Source organism: Dendropsophus ebraccatus, chromosome 10, assembly GCF_027789765.1.
Source record: "Dendropsophus ebraccatus isolate aDenEbr1 chromosome 10, aDenEbr1.pat, whole genome shotgun sequence".
Lineage (NCBI taxonomy): Eukaryota > Metazoa > Chordata > Amphibia > Anura > Hylidae > Dendropsophus > Dendropsophus ebraccatus.
Genome location: NC_091463.1, coordinates 10,071,710 through 10,090,345, shown reverse-complemented (window position 1 = coordinate 10,090,345; position 18,636 = coordinate 10,071,710). Strand labels below are relative to the sequence as shown.

The window sequence follows — 18,636 nt, the reverse complement described above, 5'->3', positions numbered from 1 at the left end:
AAAACTAAGTTGCCAAGTAAACACTGTAACTGTCTGAGTCTCACCTTATTTTTAGCTAGCAGGATCGTAATCAAATCGCATATTTTATTGATCTTGTCTGCTGGTAAACAAAATTCCATGCGTTCCGTATCTATGACAATTCCAAGATATTGAAGTCTGGTACACGGCTCTACTGTTTTGTCCCTAGCAAGGGGTACCCCGAAGCATTCGCACATAGCACGGAAAGAGTTAAGCAACTGTGCACATTCGTTGCTATCCCCCGAGCCGACAAATAAAAAGTCATCCAGATAGTGTAGGGTAGAGGAAGATGCACATTCACTCTGCAATACCCATTCCAAGAAGGAACCGAATGCCTCAAAATAATAACAGGACAGTTTGAAGCCCATGGGTAGAGCTTTATCAAAAAAATATTGGCCATCAATCATAAAACCCAGAGAATTGTACCCATGAGGGGCTACTGGAAGTAGTCTAAAGGCGGCTTCAATATCTGCCTTGGCTAGTAATGCATTTTTACCTTTATTCCTGACCAGATCAATGGCATCTTCAAAGGAACTATAGGTGACTGGCAAGAGCTCTACGGAATCGTTTAAAGAGCTGCCCTTGGGGAAGGAGAGGTGGTGTATAAGTCTGAAGGCATTCGGTTCCTTCTTAGGGATGAGACCAAGGGGAGAAATACGGAAACTAGAAAGGGGGGGGGGGAAGTGAAAGGACCTTCTACCCGGCCTTCTCTAATTTCTTTAGCTATTTTTTGACGGACGACAGACAACCTGAGCGTAGCAGATCTAAGGTTATTAACTGTAGTGCAACCCATCCCTTTAAATTCCGGGACTTCAAACCCTTGTAGAAATCCTGACAGCAGGAGCTTAGCCATCTGCGGGTTTGGGTACGCTGCGAGCCAGGGGAGCATTTTTCCCAGCATCACCGGAGTCTTGGCCCCTGGCCAGCGCATCCCTGGCGGAAGCGGACTGCTGTGAGGCAATTTTCTTAAAACATTTTGATATTGGATGTGCTCCTCCACAATGGGCACATTCGTGTTTGTATTTACATGTGCCATACCACTTACATTGGGAATCATTAAACGCGAAACACACTCCTTTGCGAAAGGAGCTGTTTGCAGCTGGAGTCACTGTGTTTCTAGACCTTTGTGGAATCATGAATTGAATCCATAGGCCGACATCCTTCTGCCCCAAGATATGTTAGGGTGCACTGCCATTTTTTGCCTGTACATTTCATCGTACAATAACCATGCATTCCCTCCAAAGTTTCGATATGCCTCTAAAATAGTGTCAATATGTTGAAACAATAACACACTATAATTAGGACACTTTTCCCCTAAGACCGCTGCATAAATACAAAAAGCTTGCAGCCAGTTGTGAAACGTTTTAACCACTGGGGGGCGCTTACGCTCCTCCTCTTTCTCATCTTTTTTCTCTACTTTGTCTTTATAGTGCGGCAATAGGGTAAAAATATCAATGTATTCCTTATTCCAAATCTTTTCTTTTATTGTAATAGGTAAGTGGTAACCGAGGGGAGAGATCCCACAAATCAAAGCCTCTTTAAGACACACGTCAGACACACCTGGCTTAGACACCGGAACAGCAGAGGTAGCTGCTTCACTGACAGGGGACCACACAGAGGTTAAGGCAGGCATCTCCCTATCTGGAGTAGGAGTGACCCATGCCTGTCTACATCCAGGGTTAGTAGGATTAGCAGAAACCTGACTGCGTTCACCCAGCATTCGAAAAAAGGCAGTCACACCAGAAATCACAGTATCGTTTAATGGCAAGTGCTCTGTGGAGAGGGGGGGTGGGGGGGGAATCCTGCTAGCAGGAGACTCACCAGACACCGGAGCGCGGATCTCCTCCTGAGTCGTGGCCCCTCTCACAAGCCCTGAGGTAATGGCAGCTGGCCCTCCTCTACTGTGCCCAGCACGCCTCCTGCCCGTCCGTGACGGCGGCGACACTTTCTTCTTCTGTCTGCAGAGTTTGCCGGTGGCCTTGCGGCGTTGCGGCGGCGGGCCATCGGGAACCGCGTCTTCGGATCTTCGCTGAGCGGAACGTCGGCGAGCCGCTGATTTCTTCTCCGGTCTGGCAGCGGCACCTTCATCTGAAGAGGATCCGTCCCTGGTGGCTTCTGCAGGTAATTCCCGACTTGTCCCTGCCACTTCGCTCCCCCGTGCCGGTGACTGCAAGTCTAGACACTGACGAAGCCAATCTTCTCCGCCCAGGCCAGTTGCTTTAGAAAGTACTTTATAGTATAATTCCTCCATGTCCACTGAACAGCTGATGATCGGGTGAGGAGAGGAGGTGAGGTAATCCTGTGAGGCGATGAGGTGACAGGGAGATGTGTTCTTCTTGTTGCTCTCGCTGACTGAGAAGCTGTTCCCGCCTTCTATCCTGTATGAAACTCTGTGGTCACGTGCTCTCCTCCTTTCCTCCAATCAGATTTCCCCAACTGCTTCTGTGGAGAGACTGCTAATCTGCCTGGCAACCGTTATGCTTCTATTACCACTAGCACGGAGTAAACACAGACACCTTCCTGAATACATTAACCCTTTATCTCCGTTTTGGAAGGAGCAGAGGCAAACCCCATGAGCCCCTTACATTAAACATTACAGGGGCTTGACAGGAAAGAGGCCACACGAGGGCCGCACCAGACACTCCCGCCTGGTCCCGCTGTGCAACAAGATTCCTCCCGATGTGGCTGAGGGACCGGCCTGGCATAACGGGCAGTCAGCTGACGCTCACTGGAACAGAGGCAGGGGAATCCTGGCTAGCCACCAGGCACTAGCTGCTTTTGCGGCCTACGAGGCCACGCTACCGCGGCGAACAGGCCCTGGACCGCACATCTCCAAGCTGGGCTCATACTCCTGCCTGGACCTTACCGGAGGAGAATGCAGGGAAGAGGCCACATGGGGCAGCACCAGACACTCCTGCCCACTCCTGCCACGCAACAAGATTCCTCCTGGCGTGGTTGTGGGCCTGGCCAGGCATAGTGGGCTCAGCCTCCCCCGGAAGGTCCCAGGGGGGCTCCCAGGATGACACCTGGCATGGGGGGAAGCCTCAGAGCTCAGGCGAATCGGTGGACGGGAGCGCTGGGCACTCAACCTGGCTACAGGCAGTGCCAGGGCGTGGGTAGTCAGGGTGTCCGGCCAAAGCTGGCTGCTGAACAAGCTGTACCCACTCCTTCCCATTCTCCAGGGCTGCGGCCCGGACTGAAGCCAGAATGCCTTCCGGGGACATGAGGGGGCAGCAGATGCAGAAAGGGGGAGGGGGGGGAATGAGGTGAAAAGGTGAGAAAGGGAGAAACTGTACCTGCCTACTTTTTGCTACCTCTGCTACACTGGGTGATAATGGCTTACTTTCTCCTGCCTAAGCCTATATACCCCCTAACGTGATCTACTCTTCTCCTCCCTATTAACCCTGTCACTGCCACTACCCCCACACAGCTCAGCCTAGTGCAGCCTCATTCCCCGCACTATGCTATGGCTGCGCCCTTTCAGTTGCTCCGTAGGCCCAAATCAGCATTCACCCCACCTCCTCCTCCCAGTGACCTGCTAGAACCCCCTGCCCTGCAACAGCCCCTGCCACACCTAACCCCCTACTGCCCACTCCTTCATGTACCGACTGCCACTAGGCAGCGTCCCGCCCTGCAAATTGTTCATCAACAGGGGTGGTGTATATGGTAACATGCCCCCATCCTATGTCCCATGCCCCAGCGTCTTTACACCTTGCATAGGAACACAAAGCCACATGGAAGGGCTCACCTGCAGAGTAATGGAAGGGTTAAAGAAATTAAAACTAAGGGCTGACTAGAATAGAATCCTGCGGCAGAAGGAAGAGCAATGGACATTTACACTGAACGCTGTAAAACCTTCTCGATTAAAACATCTATATATATATTGTATATGAGCTTTACATAAACCATACAACCAACCCAGATTCTGACTGACATGGAGAGGATTCCGCTATCTGGATATTAGGAGTTTCTATTTACTGACATCTACCAAGCGGGAAGCGAGGCCTGGCAGGCGGCTTAGTAACAAGTCACGTGATCTCTCCCCTGTGCACATGGATGCTGGATACAGGTCCTGAGCCTATATACTGGATACAAGCCACTATATATATGCCGGGGGGAAAAAACCCACTTTATTTCATTCTGTTTGAAAAATTAAAAAAATACATATATACCTATAGATGAAGTTTTACTGTGTAAATAGGAGCAGGAATAAGATTAATGGTGCGTTCACACCTACAGGATCTGCAGCAGATTTCAGTTAAATAACTGAACACAGCATCAGATTTGATGCTGTGTTCAGTTATTTAACTGAAATCTGCTGCAGAAAATCAGCTGCAGATCCTGTAGGTGTGAACGCACCCTAAGGGTACAAACCCACTTGCCGGGTCTGCAGCGAGTCTCCTTGCTGCGTTTTTGCAGCGAGACTCGCTGCAGATCCCAGCCCTATACTTTCATTAGCAGATAAACTCGCAGCAGGGATGTACATCCCTGCTGCGATTTTGTCTGCAGCCCTCCCCATTAACCCCCTAGCCGCCGGACATTATACATTACCGGGTTCCCTGTTCCTGCTTGCTTCGGGGCTCCCGGTGTCTTCACGGCCCGCCCGGCCAATCAGTGCGCTGCGGTGGGGCAGCGCACTGATTGGCCGGGCGGAACGTGCCGGGAGCCGCCGAAGCAAGCAGGAGCGGGGACCTGGTAATGTATATCCTGCCCGCCCCCCCTGCAACCCCGATCGCCCCCCGCAACCCCCGGCCGTACGATAGCCCCCCGCAGCCCCGATCGCCCCCCCCGATCGTACGGCGGGGGGTGCGGGGGGCGATCATGCGGCCGGGGGCGATCGGGGCTGCAGGGGGGGCGGCCAGGATATACATTACCAGGTCCCCGCTCCTGCTTGCTTCGGCGGCTCCCGGCATGTTCTGCCCGGCCAATCAGTGCGCTGATTGGCGGGGCGGGCCGTGAAGACACCGGGAGCCCGAAGCAAGCGGGAACTGGGACTCGGTAATGTATAATGTCCGGCGGCTAGGGGGTTAATGGGGAGGGCTGCAGACAAAATCGCAGCAGGGATGTACATCCCTGCTGCGAGTTTCTCTGCTAATGAAAGTATAGGGCTGGGATCTGCAGCGAGTCTAGCTGCAAAAATGCAGCAAGGAGACTCGCTGCAGATCCGGCAAGTGGGTTTGTACCCGTAAGGAAGAAATCTATGGGCGGGTATTGTAAGCAATATGAACAAGCAATTATGTGAGCCATGTGCAATATTATATATGTGCAATACTATATATGTGTAATACTATATACAGTATGTGTAATACTATATATAAGCAATACTATATATGTGTAATACTATATATGTGCGATACAATACTGTAAATGTGCAATACAATACATGGGCAATACTATATATATGCAATACTGTATATGTGCAATACTATACATGGGCAGTAATATGTGCAATACTATATATGTGTAATACTATATATGTGCAATACTATACATGGGCAGTAATATGTGTAATACTACTGTATATATGTGCAATACTATATATGTGCAATACTACTGTATATATGTGCAATACTGTATACAGTGGTGTGAAAAAGTGTTTGCCCCCTTCCTCATTTCCTGTTTTTTGCATGTTTGTCACACTTAAGTGTTTTGGAACATCAAACCAATATAAATAATAGTCAAGGACAACACAAGTAAACACAAAATGCAATTTGTAAATGAAGGTGTTTATTATTAAAGGAGTAAAAAATCCAAACCATCATGGCCCTGTGTGATAAAGTGATTGCCCCCTTGTTAAAACATACTATAACTGTGGTTTATCACACCTGAGTTGATTTCTCTAGCCACACCCAGGCCTGATTATTGCCACACCTCTTCTCAATCAAGACATCACTTAAAGGGGTTGTCCGGCGATAAAAAATTATTCACAGAATAACACACATTACAAAGTTATACAACTTTGTAATGTATGTTATGTCTGTGAATGGCCCCCTTCCCCGTGTTTCCCCCCACCCACGCTAGACCCGGAAGTGTGGTGCATTATACTCACCGCATCTCGTGTCGTCCACGGTCTCCGATCGTCAGCAGTGACGTCTTCTTCGGGAGGCCGGCGGATCTTCCCGAGTGCTGGCAACCCTCTGCAGCGTCATCCGAAGCTCAGCCGCGATTGGCTGAGCATAACTGTGCTCAGCCAATCGCGGCTGATGACGCGGCCACGTCATCAGCTGCTCAGCCGCGATTGGCTGAGCACAGTTATGCTCAGCCAATCGCGGCTGAGCTTCGGATGACGCTGCAGAGGGCGGCCGGCACTCGGGAAGATCCGCTGGCCTCCCGAAGAAGACGTCACTGCTGAGGATCGGAGACCGTGGTCGGCACGTGACAGGTAATGTATAGCGCACCACACTTCCGGGTACACGGGCGGGGGTGGTGGGACACGGGGAAGGGGGCCATTCACAGACATAACATACATTACAAAGTTGTATAACTTTGTAATGTGTGTTATTCTGTGAATAATTTTTTATCGCCGGACAACCCCTTTAAATAGGAGCTGCCTGACACAGTAATGGTACTTTTACACAGAGTGATATTTCGCCCAATCGAACGATTAACGATTTGGAAGTAACAATGTATTTTTTGTAACGATCAGCGTGTAGACAGAACAATATATTTTCTTTTTTTTTTTTTTTCTTTTTTTTTTTAATTCTCAATTTTATTCTTGTTTTTCCAATTTATATAACAAAACAGGCGGCAACGTGCCGCAGTCATAAAATGCACTGACATAGAAACATATCCTTATTGCATAAACATATCTTACAATAGATGTCAGAAATAAAACTGGAACAAATACCAAGGCAATCCGCAGCTCCCAATGGATGGATAGGCATAACGCAAACCAACTAGGGAGTGAGCTAACGCTCAAACAACAACCGGAGAGAAGAAAGGTGGGAGAAGAACAAAGAAAAGGACACAGAGAAAGCCACTAGAGGGGGGTGAGGGGAAGATGGGGAGGAAAGGGGGACGGGGGGGGGGGGGAACCATTCCTCACTCAGGCGTCAGGAGGGACCGAAATTCGGTTGATTCGGTAAATTGCTCCCAATGAAACCACGTCCGGAAGAAACGAGAATTGCTGTCATGTAGTTGCGCCGTGAGGTCCTCCATGCGCTTGATATCCTCCACTTTACGAAGCCACATGGAAATGCTCGGGGGATCAGGTTGACGCCACAGCGCGGGGATACAGGCACGGGCGGCATTGACCAGGTGACGGAGCACAGAGCGTCGGTAGGACTTCAGAGGGATCTCCGACAAATGCAGGAGGAAGAGTGATGGGGAGAAGGGAAGCTGATGGTCAGTGAAAGTAGAGGAAATGCGCCATACTTCCCTCCAAAACGGGACCAGCTTAGGGCAGCTCCAGAAGGTGTGGAGAAGGGATCCCTCCCCACCGCAGTTCCTCCAGCAAAGTGGTGAGACCTCCGGGAAAATCCGATGGAGTCGGGTAGGCACTCGATATCAACGAGAGAGTAGCTTGTATCCGGCCTCCTGGAGACGAGAGGCAATGGAAGTTGAATGTGTACATGTGAAGACAGGGGCGTAGCTAATGTCTCCTGGGCCCTGGTGCGAGAGGCCAACTTGGGCCCCCCCCCCCTCCTTTCACGACCAAGTGATGCTATTGTTGTGTGTGTGTGTGTGTGTGTGTGTGTGTATATCAGCTACTTCAGCTTAGGGTTTTTAAAAGGAGGTCTTCACAATCACAGGATGGTTGGACACAGCATTGCCTCCAGTTGTATGGGTTCAGCTCCAGTGTTCTCAGAGGCTAAAGTTGCAGAGGAACTTGCCCGTTTAAAGTTGAATAAGGTGATGGGTCCAAATGGTGTCCATCTCAGCGTTCTTAAAGAACTCGGATCTGTGATTGTTGTCCCCTGATAGATCTGTATAACCAATCCCTGCTAACAGGAGATGTTCCTGATGATTGGAGAACGGCCAATGTTATACCAATCCACAAGAAGGGGAGTAGAGAAGAGCCCAGTAACTACAGGCCAGTTAGCTTAACATCTGTAGTAGTATAAATGATGGAAACTCTTGTAAAAAAAAAAAAGAAGATATAGACGTAGATAGTGACATAGGAGACGGCTTGGTAGGTAAGGATAGTGACATTGCAGAAGGTTTGGTAGGTAAGGACAGTGACAAAGGAGAAAGTTTGGTAGGTAAGGACAGTGACATAGGAGAAGGTTTGGTAGGTAAGGATAGTGACATAGGAGAAAGTTTGGTAGGTAAGGACAGTGACATAGGAGAAGGTTTGGTAGGTAAGGACAGTGACATAGGAGAAGGTTTGGTAGGTACATGGGTTCTGGGACCCTAAACAATGGAAATTGAAGTTCAAAGTTTCCAGATGTAAAATAATGCACTTGAGGAGGAATAATCCTTTATCTGAGTATCATATTGGCAGTTCTGTTTGGCAAAGACTTCTGAAGAGAAGGATTTAGGGGTAGGCTGGGCTGTATAGCTAGAGGTATACCCAGTAGGAAGAGGGAGATTACACAGACACACGCTGTATATATTACCTACACAGACACACACTGTATATGTGGTGCACCACCAGTGTGGTGGACAACCAGTCACTTGCTAAATGGTGAAGTGTGACTCTATTACAGTAGTGGTTGGTCGGGGAATAGCTCAGCAAGGTGTTGTGATGTTGTGACGCCAGTGCAGGTTGGGCACACAGGTATGGAGGCACACCTTTTATTTTAGTGAGGCTGGCTATACCCTTTACCCTGTGGTTAGTAACCTTTCAAGCTGTTTGGGGGTCCTTTGGGTGCATATCACGGTGGTCTGGAGTGGAGTTGTGACCCACCTGGACTATTGGTACCGCCATTCACAGAAAGAGGAGATGACCCAAGGAAGATACAATGGCTGTGTAGGTGCTTAGAGAATAATCACTGAGTCCAGGTAAAATAAATAACTTCTTCTTTACTGCAGGAAGGCTTAATAAAATTATATACAATAGACTTCTGACTTGATAAAATACTTTAGACTTTAAAGACAGGATCTGTGCTGAGAGCTTGAAAAGAAGTACAGCCTTGTTGACTGAGTTGCGTGCTAAGAGGTAGAAGAGGTTCAGAGGAGTAGAGAGGAGGATGTCGAGAGAGTCCCAATATAGTACTGTGCTCTTCCGGAACTTTAGAAGTAGAATAAGTAGAATACTTGAGAGTAGAGAGAATACTTGTGCCCATGTTTTGATTCTTTGGTCTTTGCACCACCTATTGCCCCCCAGTGTCGGGTGACCCGTCCTAGAGGATGACACAAGCCCCAGACCTTGTTACCTGGGATGAGCAGAGTGGTCAGAATTTTCTGGTTACACCCGAGATAGAGTACGAGATATAGTATGTAGGTTTCTAGCAACTTTGCTCTCTCCAAATCAGTTCCTATTTCTTCAGGATACTGTCCTGCACCTTTAGACTTGCTCACGGCATGGGCTGGGATGATCCCTGACTTGCCCTCTCTAAGAGTGTTTAGCAATGCATAGTGCGTGGAAGTACTTCTTTCAAGAAAAGAGTGTCCTTGTTTCCCATGTGCATCTGTCCACTACCACACCTCAGACTACACTCGACCTGTCCTCTAATATGGGACCTGGCATAAGCCAGGGCCCAACTTGACTGCTGTAGGGACCATTCTGGCTTGCGTCCTTCCTCTACAGAAACCAGAGTAAGACTCACTAAAGGTGTCGCTACATTTCTTCTCCCCATGTGACAACTTCCTAGAGCATATGTAACATGTGCTGTGAGTGGGTGAGAAGAAAGTGCAAGGGAAAGAGAAGGATAGAGATAGGTAGATAAGAGAAAGAGCTCTCATTGGTGCACAAATCACAGAAACAATAACCCTTTGGTCACCTACAGCTGTGCAATACTTTGACATACGATATACATACTAGCGATATCTAGTGGTAAAACTTAGGTACTACTTCATTACCAATACTACTTTGAAGTACAGACTTTTGCGAGGGGTGTAAAGACAAGCAAAACCCGTGGCAGGACACCACATATATACTACTTATACAGACACACACTGTATATCCTGTTGAGAGAACCACACGTTGTATATATTGCTTACACAGACACACACTGTATATACTGCTTACACAGACACACACTGTATATACTGCTTACACAAACTTACAGAGACACGCACACCTTCATTAAGCCCTCCTCTCTTGTGGGCGGGGCTTTCCTCTTCATTCCTGTGGGCAGGGCTTCCTACTGCAGCCTGTGGGGGAAGCTTAGTCCTGCAACCTGTGGGCAGGGCTTCCTCCTGTAGCCTGTGGGCAGAGCTTCCTCCTCCAGCCTGTGGGCGTGGCTTCCTCCTGCAGCCTATGGGCAGAGCTTCCTCCTGCAGCCTATGGGCGGGGCTTATTCCTGCAGCTTATGGGCAGGGCTTCCTCCTGCAGCCTCTTCTGATCCTGTTTCCTCTGTGTGTTGGCAGGAACAGTTGCATTGAAAATAATTCCTGCACTGATTAGAGCTGGATCAGAGGCAGGTGGTGCTCTGTTCTATTGGGAGGACACAGCGTCCTGCACAGCTGTCACACCTCTAAGGCCGGCCCTGGTGACAGCAGGTTTAATATATGGGCTTGCTGTCATCTTCTGTCACCCAGCCATCCTGCTGTAACTGAATGACACCACCCCCTCCCCCTGCACATTAGCTGCACCCCCAAACACTGTATATATGCCCCCTCCCTAAGCACTATATACCCTTTCTCTACACAGACATCCCTCTTTCACACCCCCAGCTCTGTATGTTCCACCTTTCTAGCATCGTATATAGCCTCTCCATAGCTGTTGATTGAGCACTGTATATACCCTCTCACAGGAAAGGCACATGGCACCATCTAAAAGAGAACCTGGCTGTAAGAAATGTTATCCCTCCCGGTTACTTCAAGCAGTGAGCAGCTACAATGCGTGCTGCTGGAGCCACCTTAAATAGCTGCCCTAAAAACTTCCTGCCCACCTCCTTTCCTTCTGCTCGGCTCCAGCATCCTGCTGATTGTATCACCTCAGCAGTCAGGACAAGAGGATGGAGGGGGGTGTCTCGGACCCATATCTTCTGCAGTGTCATATACTGTATACACGGCAGGGGCGGTCTTGGCATTTCTGGGGCCCCAAGCGAAGTTATGTCTGGCCCCCCCCCCCCTCAACACGCTCTCCATAACAATAGACCGCTGTGTGCTGCCCCCAGTAGTATATACCCCTTGTGCGCAGCCGCCAGTAGTATATACCCCTTGTGTGCTTCCCCCAGTAGTGTATAGACGCCTGTGTGTTCCCCTAGTTATATATAGCCCCCCCGTGTGCTCCCCCAAAAGTATATAGATCCCCTGTGTGCTGTCCCAGTTGTATATAAACCCCCTGTGTGCTGCCCCCAGTTGTATATATCCCGTGTGCTGGCCTCAGTTGCATATACCCCCTGTGTGCTCCCCCACTAGTATATAGACCCCCTGTGTGCTCTCCACTTGTATATAGGTCCCCTGTGTGCTCCCTCAGTGGTATATAGCCTCCCTCTGTGCTCCCCCACTTGGATATAGACCTCCTGTTTGCTCCCCCACTTGGATATAGATCCCTGTGTGCTCCTCCAGTAGTATATAAACCCCCTGTGTGGTTCCCCCAGTAGTATATAGACCCCCTGTGTGCTCCACCAGTATTATATAGATCCCTGTGTGCTTCCCCAGTAGTATATAGACCACTGTGTGCTCCTCCAGCAGTATATATACCCCTTGTGTGCTGCCCCCAGTTATATATAGACCCCCTGTGTGCTCCCCCAGTTATATATAGACCCCCTGTGTGCTCCCCGTTATATATAGACCCCCTGTGTGCTGCCCTGAGTAGTATATAGACCCCCTGTGTGCCCCATCAGCAGTATATAGACCCTCTGTGTGTTCCCCCAGTAGTTTATAGACCCCCCTGTGTGCCCCGACAGTAGTATATAGACCTCTGTGTGCTCCTCCAGTAGTATATAGACCCCCTGTGTGCTGCCCCAGTAGTATATAGACCCGTGTACCCCCCAGTTATATATAGACCCCCTTTGTGCTGCCTCAGCAGTATATAGACCCCCTGTGTGCCCCACCAGTAGTATATAGACTCCTGTGTGTTCCCCCAGTAGTATATAGACCCCCTGTGTGCCCCACCAGTAGTATATAGACCCCTGTGTGTTCTCCCAGTAGTATATAGACCCCCTGTGTGCCCCACCAGTAGTATATAGACCCCTGTGTGTTCCCCCAGTAGTATATAGACCCCCTGTGTGCCCCACCAGTAGTATATAGACACCTGTGTGCTACCCCAGTAGTATATAGACCCCCTGTGTGCTACCCCAGTAGTATATAGACCACCTGTGTGCTCCCCCAGTAGTATATAGCCCCCGTGTGCTCCCTCACTTGGATATAGACTTCCTGTGTGCTCCCCCAGTTGTATATAGACTCCATTCTGCTGCCCCAAGTAGTATATAGACCCCCTGTGTGCTGGCCCAAGTAGTATATAGACCCCTCTGTGAAGCCCCAGTAGTCTATAGCCCCCCTGTGTGCTCCCCCAGTTATATATAGCCCCCCTGTGTCTTCCCCGTTATATAGCCCCACTGTGTGCTCCCCCCATATATATAGACCCCCGCTGTGCGCTCCCCCAGTTACACAGTTCCTTGTGTGCTCCCCCTCCCATATAGTATATAACACAATAAAATAAAAACTTATACTCACCTGGGTCAGGGCGTCTCCTCTTCTCTTCACTCTTGTGGCCACAAGGGTTTTACCTGCGATCACAAGTGCTCCCCTTGTCCTAGCGCTGATGCTCCAATGATGTCACTGGAGCTCCAGCACCACAAGGACAGAGTGGCCACTAGTGACCGCAGGGAAAACACTTCCTGCGGCCACAAGAGTGAGTGACAGGAAGGGAGCCAATGGCTCACGCCCTGTCACTGCTGCATGTAACTGTGAGCGCTCATTACGAGTGCTAATAGTTACAGTTCAGATCACAGCAGCGAGTGGGGCAGCGGCCCTGTCTAGCGGTCTTGAACACAAGAGAAGAGCGGGGCGTGGGGGCCCCCTGGATGTTGGGGGCCCCAAGCGATTGCTTGGGGTGCTTGGTGCCAAAGACCGCTACTGTACACGGGCAGCATAGTTGTATATAAGGTGTAATAGTCTGCACACACATCTTCTGTAGTGTCATATACTGTATACTGGGGCAGTATGGTGGTATATAAGGTGCGATAGTATGCACACACATCCTCTCTAGTGTCATATACTGTATACAGGGGCAGCATAGTGGTATATAAGCTGCGATAGTCTGCACACACATCTTCTGTAGTGTCATTTACTGTATACAGGGGCAGCATAGTGGTATATAAGGTGCAATAGTCTGCACACACATCCTCTGTAGTGTCATATACTGTATATAGGGGCAGCATAGTGGTATATAAGGTGCGATAGTCTGCACACACATCTTCTGTAGTGTCATTTACTGTATACAGGGGCAGCATAGTGGTATATAAGGTGCAATAGTCTGCACACACATCCTCTGTAGTGTCATATACTGTATACAAGGGCAGAATGGTGGTGTATAAGGTGCAACAGTCTGCACACACATCATCTGTAGTGTCATATACTGTATACACGGGCAACATGGTGGTATATAAGGTGCGATAGTCTGCACACACATCCTCCGTACTGTCATATACTGTAATAATGGGCAGCATGGTGATATACAAGGTGTGATAGTCTGCACACAAATCCTCTGTAGTGTCATATACTGCATACAGGGGCATTGTAATGGTATATAAGGTGCAATAGTCTGCACACACATCCTCTGTAGTGTCATATACTGTATACATGGGCAGCATGCTGGTATTTAAGGTGGGATAATCTGCAAACACATCCTCTGTAGTGTCATATACTGTATACATGGGCAGCATGCTGGTATGTAAGGTGCAAAAGTGTGCACACACATCCTCTGTAGTGTCATATATTGTATACACGGGCAACATGGTGGGATATAAGCGGTGCGATAGTCAGCAAACACATCCTCTGTAGTGTCATATACTCTATATGGGGCAGCATGGTGGTATATAAGGTGCGATAGTCTGCACACACATCCTCTGTACTGTCATATACTGTAATAATGGGCAGCATGGTGGTATACAAGGTGCCATAGTCTGCACACACATCCTCTGTAGTGTCATATACTGTATACAGGGGCAGTATGGTGGTATATAAGGTGCGATAGTCTGCACACAAATCCTGTAGTGTCATATACTGCATACAGGGGCATTGTAGTGGTATATAAGGTGCAATAGTCTGCACACACATCCTCTGTAGTGTCATATACTCTATATGGGGCAGCATGGTGATATATAAGGTGCGATAGTCTGCACACATATCCTCTGTAGTGTCATATACTTTATAAATTCACAGTTTCTATGGAAAATGAAAGGAGCATCTGGTTGCTAGGGGCAACTGAGCCAGTGTGATAAACAACCCCCATAGTGTATGGTATTGGCTGTAGTGTATGACATCACAGACTATGACATCACTGACTGACACACAGTGGTAACCCCAGCAACCTAGAACTTTCCTCAGTCTTGTGCTTGGAGTGGAGCAGTAAGTATCCATCTCCCCATCTCCCCATCTCCTGCTCTCCCTCCTTATCTGCCATCTTCTACCTCCTGTATATACGGCCGTGTTCACACAGAGGATTTCCCTCTCCTGGTTGTGGTAGATAAAAGCCTGATGGAAATGCTGTGTGTGAACACGGCCTATGTATGTTTCCTCTCCCCATCCTGATATATAATCCGCCATATCTGAGACCCTTAGGAGAATATTACTACTAACCACTGGAATAAAATGGTTTCCTCTCCTTTATTTGCAGGATTTTGCTGAGGCAGAAAGCACATGGCGGCCATGGAGAGCAGCAGCGCTGTAAGTGACAGATTGGGGGGTTCTAGTCTATATAGAATGGTGGGGAATGCATTGTACTATAGAGAAGACCCCGCACTGACCGCACATGTCCTGCTATAGTTTCAGGTGATCACATTGTGGATTGAGAAGGAAGAAGACCCCCTGCGTCCTGAGGTAAGGCCTTGTCCACACTCACTATATACCAGGCCTGTCACACTCACTATATACCAGCCTGTCACACTCACTATATACCAGCCTGTCACACTCACTATATACCAGCCTGTCACACTCACTATATACCAGGCCTGTCACACTCACTATATACCAGCCTGTCACACTCACTATATACCAGCCTGTCACACTCTCACTAGATACCAGGCACATTACACCCAATATATATCAGGCCTGCCACCTCACTATATACTAGGCCTGTTAAGGGGGGCTGACTACTATATGGGGCACTATAGAGGGGGCTTAGTACTATATAGGACCCTATAGAGGGCTGAGTACTATATGGGGCACTTATGGGGGAGGGCTAAGTACTATATGAGTCACTATTAAGGGGGGCTGAGTACTAGATGGAGCACTATCAAGGTGGGCACGGTACTATATAGAGCACTATAGAGGGGGTCTGAGTATTATATGGGGCACTTTAGAGGGGGGGCTGAGTACTACATGGGGAACTATAAAGGAGGGCTGAGTACTATAGGGAGCACTATTGAGGAGGGCTGAGTACTTTATGGGGTACTATTGGGGTAGGGCTGAGTACTATTTGGGGCACTATAAAGGGGGATTAAGTGCTATATAGGGCACTATAGAGGGGGATTGAGTACTATATGGGGCACTGTAAATGGGAATTGAGTACTATATTGGGCACTATTGGGGTAGGGCTGAGTACTATATAGGGCACTATAGAGGGGGATTGAGTACTATATGGGGCACTATATATCATTGAGCTATACACTATGGGGGTAGTACTATACTGCCCCCTCCTCACCATGTCACCGCTATATACAGGTAACTGCCCCTCCTCACCATGTAACTGCTATACACATGTAACTGCCCCCTCCTCACCATGTCCCCACTATACACAGGTAACTGCCCCCTCCTCACCATATCACCACTACATACAGAATGGACAGGTTACTATTACAGCCAATGGAGCACTAGGAATGACACAATAAGATTTCTATACCACCTGATGGCGCTGGCGAGTGCAGTTCCAACCAGAAGCAATAAGTGACACAGCTCCGCTCCTCAGCCCGTACACCCCTCACACCTCATCACACACACACTCACATATATAAACCACAGCATGTCTCTGTACAGTCTTCATTACTAGTAACACACATATATATATATATATATATATATATATATATATATACATATACATATAGTGTATACACATACAGGCTATGTTCATACAGCGTAAAAGTTGGCAACAACGGCCGTACTTTGTACGCCTAGGCATGCTGCATATTCTTTTATGGGATCCCGGCCCAGAGCGTATACACATCGTACACGCTTCGGCTGGGATCCCAAGCGGCGCAGCAAAGAACTGACCTGTCAGTTTTCTGCGGCTGCTAATCATTGAATAGCGGCCGTAGAAAACCCTGTCAGTGCACACTGTGGAGCTAGCGGCTGCGGCCGCTTGCTTCACAGTGTGCAGTTCTGATGCGTGCGCGCGCTGATGGGCCCGCATCAGAACTCTGCGGCCATAAAGATCGTCTGAGATTATGCAGGATTATCTGTGCAGAGACCGGGCGTTCCGTGACCTAATACAGTGTGAACATGGCCACAAGATGTATAGAGGATATAAAAAAATGTTCCTTCTACAATAGGGATGAGATCTTTGAGATAGAAACTGAGATCCATGAGCTGAAAGAAGCCAGGAAGATGGCGGCCATGTAAGTGATCGATTGTGTGATTACACCCCCTCCCCCATTGTGTGATTACTCACCTTTATACACCCCTCCCCATTGTGTGATTACTCCCCCTCCATCATTATGTGATTACTCCCCCTCCATACACCCCTCCCCCATTGTGTGATTACTCCCCCTCCATACAGCCCTCCCATATTATGTGATTACACCCCTTCCATACACCCCTCCCCCATTGTGTGATTACTCCCCCTTCATACACCCCTCCACCATTGTGTGATTACACCCCCTCCCCCATGGTGTGATTACCCCCCTCCATACACCCCTCCCCTATTATGTGATTAGTCCCCCTCCATACACCCCTCCCCTATTTTGTGATTACTCCCCCTCCATACACCTGTCCGCCATTGTGTGATTACTCCCCTTCCATACACCCCTCCCCCATTGTGTGATTACTCCCCCTCCATACATCCCCTCCCCCATTGTGTGATTACTCCCCCTCCATACACCCCTCCCCTATTATGTGATTACACCCCTTCCATACACCCCTCCCCCGTTGTGTGATTACCCCCCACATACATCCCCTCCCCTATTGTGTGATTACACCCCCCTCCATAGACCCCTCCCCCATTGTGTGATTACTCCCCCTCCCCCATTGTGTGATTACTCCTCCTCCCCCATTACCTGTTGGGGTTCTCCGGCCATGTCCTCCATGGCTCCTGTAACCCTCTATCTACTTTCCTAATGACCTCCAGCAATGATAGATTTCTAAGTGAGATGATCTGTTCTGTGCACAATAGGAAGGAGACCAGAAGACCCCGGTGGAGAGATCGCCTTCTGAGTGTGTAAGTAGTGAGATAGTGATGTGGAGACACTAGTCATGTGCTGGAGAGATCACTACTCCGTGTAGGTGACGAGACGGCCGCTCCTATACATAGTGATGTGGAGACACTAGTCATGTGCTGGAGAGATCACTACTCTGTGTAGGTGACGAGATGGCCGCTCCTATACATAGTGATGTGGAGACACTAGTCATGTGCTGGAGACATCACTACTCTGTGTAGGTGACGAGATGACCGCCTCTTATTGTTTCCTTGTGTTTTTTAGGCTCCGCTGTCTGTTCTGTTGCTGCAAAACCACCGATGCAGAATAACAGTGAGTATCCAGGATCCATTCTCATCCATCTTCTCTTTATGTCCAGTAGGATTATTGCACACGACTGGCATTACACATATATAGTATTGCACATATATAGTATTGTACATATATATAGTATTACACATATATAGTATTGTACATATACAGTATTTCACATATATAGTATTACACATATATAATATTACACATCTATTTGCAGGTTTGGTTTTATTTTCAGACTGAATAAATATATTTTTTCTTCCCTTTGGTTCCTTAGGAGACTCTTCGCAGTGTATATGAGGAGACCCGACCTACAGTATTTCTCATTGCCGGCAGTCATCAAGGGTCTAGTGGCTTGTATCCAGTATATAGGCTCAGGACCTGTATCCACCATCCATATGCACAGAGGAGAGATCATGTGATTCGCTACAGAGCCGCCTGCCAGGCCTCGCTTCCCGCTTCGTAGATGTCAGTAAGTAGTAACATCTAATATTCAGATAATCCTCTTCATGTCAGTCAGAATCTGGGTTGGTTGTACGGTTTATGTAAAGCTCATATACGATACATATACATAGGTCCAGATGGTTTTACAGTGTTCAGTGTAAATGTCCATTGCTCTTCCTTCTGCCGCAGGATTCTATTCTAGTCAGCCCTTAGTTTGTATTTCTTTAGCACT

The 18,636-nt window shown here is 48.5% G+C and overlaps 1 long non-coding RNA gene across 1 annotated transcript; it reads left to right on the top strand.

Moving 5' to 3' along the window:
* The first annotated feature begins 16,784 nt into the window (after nucleotides 1-16,784).
* LOC138802708 (uncharacterized) lies at nucleotides 16,785-18,424 on the top strand. Its single transcript, XR_011364803.1, has 4 exons — nucleotides 16,785-16,850; nucleotides 17,624-17,668; nucleotides 17,931-17,978; nucleotides 18,238-18,424. It is a non-coding gene; the product is annotated as an uncharacterized lncRNA (long non-coding RNA).
* Nucleotides 18,425-18,636: the final 212 nt, after the last annotated feature.